Source organism: Rhinoraja longicauda, chromosome 6, assembly GCF_053455715.1.
Source record: "Rhinoraja longicauda isolate Sanriku21f chromosome 6, sRhiLon1.1, whole genome shotgun sequence".
Classification (NCBI taxonomy): Eukaryota; Metazoa; Chordata; class Chondrichthyes; order Rajiformes; family Arhynchobatidae; genus Rhinoraja; species Rhinoraja longicauda.
In genome coordinates, this window is record NC_135958.1 from 49,987,914 (window position 1) to 49,994,352 (window position 6,439).

At 43.5% G+C, this 6,439-nt stretch overlaps 1 non-coding gene across 1 annotated transcript; it reads right to left on the reverse strand.

Annotated features, from left to right (window-relative positions):
• Positions 1 to 2,223: 2,223 nt before the first annotated feature.
• LOC144594982 (U6 spliceosomal RNA) lies at positions 2,224 to 2,330 on the reverse strand. The gene has a single exon (XR_013547438.1). It is a non-coding gene; the product is annotated as a U6 spliceosomal RNA (small nuclear RNA).
• Between the last annotated feature and the right edge of the window lie 4,109 nt (positions 2,331 to 6,439).

Genomic DNA, 6,439 nt, shown 5'->3' on the forward strand with positions numbered 1-6,439 from the left:
ATTTAGAAAGGCGCGTGAGCATGCCAAGAGTGGAAGGGTATGGATAGCGTGCAGGCAGTTGGCACATACATTGTGGCACAAAGGGCCTGATCCTGTGCTATATTGTTCTACGCTCTATGGTCGAGAAGGACGAGCATCGCTGGCCATTGCCACCGCCATCCAGAAATACCAGCAAACAAGGTTGTGCTGTGGGAACCCACCCATGGAAGACGGAACCACAGGACCACCAAACAAGACGATGCTGAAGACGTTTATGGAAGACGCATGTGTGGAGACAAAAGAGGAGCTGGCCAGCTGTATGGAGGACAGAGATGTGTGGGGCGTCCGTCACCGTGCCCGTCGGAAACCAGCACCACTGCGTCGCTTATGTTTTCAATGATTTTAACTTAAATTAAATTAATTAATCTAAGCTCTACGTGTGTGCTGGGTGACCTGGCTCGCCAGCATTCTTCGAGCCAGCTTTGGCCACACCAGCACCTCTGTCAGTGTTGTGAGCATCCGACCTACTTCAAGTATTCAAGAGAGAGTCAGATAGCTCTTAGGGCTAATGGAATCAAGGGATATGGGGAGAAAGCAGGAACGGGGTACTGATTTTCAATGATCAGCCATGATCATATTGAATGGCGGTGCTGGTTCGAAGGACCGAATGGCCTACTCCTGCACCTACTTTCTATGTTTCTATGTTTCTAAGCATGGGTTGCAGTCACATAAAGCAGCATCGCTACCTTTATCACCCAACAAACCTTTTTGTTTTACTGCTTATTGTAATTTCATTAATTAATCTCAATTTAGTATATAAAATAAACGGTTTTAACATGAAATGGCACGACTGTAATCTGAAGTTCGTCCATTGTTTATTCAGATTAACACAGTCCGACCCTGCAGCAATGCAACATCAGCTGATTAGCCATCAGTTTTACTGAGGCTGGTGACAGCTTTTCCCAGAGGATTAAGATGGTGTAAAGAAATCTCACTCCGTGATTGTCTCATTTATTTTACTTTCGCTCCTGTAAAAGAGCAAATTGCATTTAGTTCTGAAGACCCATGCCTTTTGGCAATGACGACTTGCCTATTAGAATGTGCAGGGTGATAGATTTAGTCCATATGTTCCGCTTTGTTGCTGTTGTATCTCACTGGATATTAGACATTTTCGCAGGTTACGTACTTTTCTCAACCATGTGGGGACCAATCCATTGCACTTCGGAGAGTCATTGGAAAAATGAAAATCACGCCAGCTAAATAAATAGAAAAACAACATAGAGTTCCTGAAGAAATCAGTGTGCCGAATCGTTCAACCTATTGCCCGCCCCTCACCATTGCTACCCACACCCCCTCCTGCCCCTCCTGCCTCCTGCCTCCACCACCATCCACCACCACCATCCACCATCCACCACCATCCCAACAACAATATGATCACAAGATGCTGGAGTAACTCAGCAGGTCAGGTTTTGTTACGGTTTGTTAGGGAGGTTTAGTTACGGTTTCTTGCTGTTCCCACCTGACGAGGGGGAACCAAGTTATTCAGTGGAGGCACAAGAGATGACCGATGCTGGACATTTGAGCAATTAAAAAAATGGATCACTAGAGATTTTACAAGAAAATATTTATTCACAAAATGCTGGAGTAACTCAGCAGGTCAGGCAGCATCTCAGGAGAGAAGGAATGGCTGACGTTTCGGGTCGAGACCCTTCTTCAGACTGAAGAAGGGTCTCGACCCAAAACGTCACCCATTCCTTCTCTCCTGAGATGCTGCCTGACCTGCTTCAGTCTGAAGAAGGGTCTCGACCCGAAACGTCACCCATTCCTTCTCTCCTGAGATGCTGCCTGACCTGCTGAGTTACTCCAGCATTTTGTGAATAAATACCTTCGATTTGTACCTGCATCTGCAGTCATTTTCTTACAATATGGTCACATATTAAAAACTATTCTTTCCATTGGAAGCTTTTGTTTAGCAATTTTTCTTTCCATTGGAAGCTAATCACCAATCCTTATTGCTCCACAGCGCCTGAAAAAAACCCATCGGTTTCTTTTAAGAATTGTTTTTCATCTCTGGTGCAATGTACAACTCAGCAAACGGACTGACTGCTGGCTAACTGTATTTCCTGCAGCGTTGGAAAACTAAATCGTGATAAGCATTATTTAATTGTTTCATAAAAATCTGATAATAATGCGACACAAAACAGAACTAAGGGCCCTTCGTTTTTTGGTTTTTTTTTCTTATTAAAAAATATGGAACGCTTCACGAATTTGCCTGTCATCCTTGCGCAGGGGCTATGCTAATCTTCTCTGTATCGTTCCAATTTTAGTATATGTGCTGCTGAAGCGAGCACCTAAGGGCCCTTCTAAGGACAATCGGTCTACTTGTGGATACACTTAACATTCTGATCACGGAGGATAGACACAAAAACCTGGAGTAACTCAGTGGGTCAGACATGATCTCTGGAGAAAAGGAATAGGTGACGTTTATACGTCGGGTTTGTACGTTTATCCCTTGACCATGTGGGTTTTCTCCGAGATTTTCGGTTTCCTCCCACACTCCAAAGACAATACAATATATCTTTATTGTCATTGTACAGGGGTACAACGAGATTGGGAATGCGCCTCCCATAAGATGCAATAAATTAAATAGCTAGTCAGTATTCATTTAAACAACCCAATTAAACAAATTGTAACAGTTTTAAAACAGAATAAAGTGCAAGTAGATCTGTGCCGGATCACTGTGCGATGTGACCATCTGGCTCAGCAGGACCGGTTCATAGCAGCTATGGCCCTGGGGATGAAGCTGTTCCTGAGTCTGGAGGTGCGGGCGTAGAAGGCCTTGTATCGTCTGCCCGATGGTAGAAGTTCGAACAGACTGTTGCAGGGGTGTGAAGAGTCTTTGTGGATGCTGGTGGCTTTTCTGAGGCATCGTGTGTTGTAGATGCCCTCCAAGGCTGGTAGCTGTGTTCCGATGGTCCTCTGAGCTCTATGGACTACCCGCTGAAGAGCTTTTGCTCTCTGTACAGGTTTGTAGATTAATCGGCTTGGTATAAATGTAAATTGTCCCTAATGTGTGTAGGATTGTGTTAATGTGTGGGGATAATTGATCGGTGCGGACTCGGTGGGCTGAAGGGCCTGTTTCCACGCTGTATCTCTAAATTAAACTAAATTAAGTAAGGAGCCATTTTAGTCTTATTTTGGCCTCTTGACATTTTGGCCTTATTTGCAAAAGAATTGAAATTCATGAATAGGGAGGTTTTGTTACAGTTTCTTGTTGCTCCCACCTGACGAGGGGGAACCAAGTTATTCAGTGGAGGCACAAGAGATGACCGATGCTGGACATTTGAGCAATAAACATAATGCTGGAGTATCTCCGGTATGAATGGAATGGAGAAAAAAATGTTTCGGGTCAGGACCCTTCTTCAGACTTGTGGTCTGAAGAAGGTCCTCAGTCTGAAGAAAAGTCTTGACCTAAAACATCACCTGCTCATTCCATCCACAAATAAACCCAGTTTTAGCTCAGGTTATTCAGCGCTTCATCTGACAGGTGTGGATTTCTTTCATTTTCAAATGGACATCTGCCTCGAATGAAGCTGCTATTCACAACACAGAGGAAGAACAACAGAACTCAGCGTTGAGGGAGTCAGTCACTTTCTTTATCTGCACCACATCCAGGAAGAGCACCTCGAAAGGTGCTTGTATTATACTTTTGTGAAATAAATCCTCATGCGCGTCACTTTCTGCTTTGAACAGCCACGCTGGCAGGTTTACAGCACGATCTGATCCTGCTGCTGTAGATTAACATTACCTGTGACTGCAGATCTGTGGCATGTTGACAAATTCACAGAAGGACATTACCATATGGCTGTTGAATCTTTGAAATTTCAGCACGAGTTCTGAATATATGTACAATCTCACCAGATGGCTAGCTATTTATTTGCCCAACCATTTCACAGGAGCTTAGGTTTACTTGCTGGAGTAATCATAAGAAGTGGCCAAAATTGCAATCGTGTCACCTATCTAATTGCAACAAGAGGCAAAATAATTTTTGACAGGGAGTCTTACAGAGTCTGGAGCTCAAGAACTGTGAGCATTGAATGAGGCAACCTAGGGTGCTGGGATACCTGCCATTGTCTGTATTGAATGGGATGACAATTATGGAAACATGGATTGAACAAAGAAATCTTGTTCAAGGAAGGAATTGGGCAGCGAACTGCAAAAACGAACAGGGTTGGATATTCTAGTATTATAGTGAGAGAGAGAGCGAGAGAGAAAATGCGCGAGAGAGAGCGAGATAAAGTGAAGGAGAGAGAAAGGGGAATGGAGGAGGGGAGGGGCGAGAGGAGAGAGGGGAGGGGAAAAGAGGAAGAAAAAAAAGTGAAAGAGAAACCTGCCAGTTTCCGTGTTGAACCAGCTGACAACATGGAAATGGAACGAACTGCAGACGCTGGTTTACATGGGACCATGGATGGAACCAAGAAATCACGTTCAAGGAAAGGGTTAGGCAGGGGCATGCAAAAACCAACAGCTTGGTGTAATCTAATGTAGGAGGTAGTTGAGGCAGGGAGCATCACAAATTTTAAGAAACATTTAGACAGGTACATGGAAAGTGTAGGTGTAGGTTTAGACCAATATGAGCCAGAAGCAGGCAGGTGGGACAAGTGTAGATGGGGCATATTGATCGGTGTGAACAAGTTGGGCCGAAGGGCCTGTTAGATTCTATGTATGACTCTAAAACTCAATGACTCTATGAGTTGATGGTTAAACACCCTTCTAAATCATCAGGAAATATGAATAATGTTCTATTTCACTTTTTTCCTTCCTTTTTATTTTGCACCCTGATATATATATATAAGAAAGGCCTTATTTAAGTGTTTTGTGTTGTTTAAACTCCACATGTTTGCTCTCATTCTCAACCGGCTCAATGCAAACTTTCATGATGGCTTTCTGTTCCATTTTTTTTAATCTGATCACCCAATCTCCTCTTAAAAGCAAAGGTAGACACAAAATGCTGGAGTAACTCAGCGGGTCAGGCAGCATCTCGGGAGAGAAAAAATGGGTGACATTTCGGGTCGAGACACTTCTTCAGACTGATGACAGGGGAGGGGGCGGGACAAAGATAGGACATAGCAGGAGACAGGAAGACTAGTGGGAGAACTGGGAAGGGGGAGAGGAAAGAAAGGGACAGAGGAACTATCTGAAGTTAGAGAAGTCAATGTTCATAATGCTGGGGTGTAAACTGCCCAAGCGAAATATGAGATGCTGTTCCTCCAATTTGCGCTGGGCCTCACTATGACAATGGAGGAGGCCCAGCACAGAAAGGTCAGATTGGGAGTGGGAGGGGGAGGGGGAGGGGGAGTTGAAGTGCTGAGCCACAGGGAGGTCAGGTTGGTTAAGGCGGACTGTGTGAAGGTGTTGAGCGAAATGACCACCGAACCTGCACATGGTCTCACCGATGTAGATCCTCTTAAAAGCACCTCCACAATACATATCAATTATTCCTAATTGTAATAGAATGTAAATTCTAACTGGTCTAAAAGTCAAGAAATGTTTAGTTTTATATTAAATTAAGCATTAAGTATCCTGTATTAATTTCTTCTAATTTTGGAATGCTAAACAAGTCAAAGTATTCTTTTCGCAACCAACTCTTTCATCACTTTACAAACATCCAGGCCACTGTCAGTTTTATCCTTCATAATAAAATAAAGCCTCACCAGTTTTAATCCTTTCTGATTTAATTCACTATCTCCAGAACATTGAGATTTTTTTCTACAGTATCCAGACCAGAAATATATACAGCATTTAAATTCTAACATGTCCAGGGTTTTATACAAGATGCAATATTTCTGAATTCTATGCCCTATCTCAAGATATAAACTGTATGCTTTGCTTCCATGTTTAGTTTTTTTTCCAGTTAGTGATATCGTTTTTTTTAACTAGACTCGACAGGTGACACCATTGGGCAATGGTAGCGTTGCTGCCATGCAGCACCAGAGACCCGGGTTCGATCCTGGCTAGGGGCACTCGTCTATACGGAGATTGTACATTCTCACCCTGACCTGCATGGTTTTCTCCGAGAACTTCGGCTTGGTATAATTGTAAAATGTCCCTCGTGTGTGTAGGATAGTGTTAGAGTGCAGGGATTGCTGGTTGGCACAGACTCGCTGGGCCGAAGGGCCTATTTCTGTGCTGTATCTCCAAGCTAAACTAAACAACTGAAGATGGCCATTCAGTCAGTCATGTGAATGCCAGCTGAGATAGAGGTCTTCAACTTTTGGTCCATTGCCTTGCAACTTACAGCCCTTCAAGTATGTACCCAAGTATGTCCAAGAGTTTTGCAGGTTTCTGTGCCTAACTCCATTTCAGACACAGAGTTCCAAACCCCATTAAGCTCTCGATCACCAAACGTACAGTACCTTGTCAGCAATTGCTTAACAATTAATTCATAATAGTTTTTAAT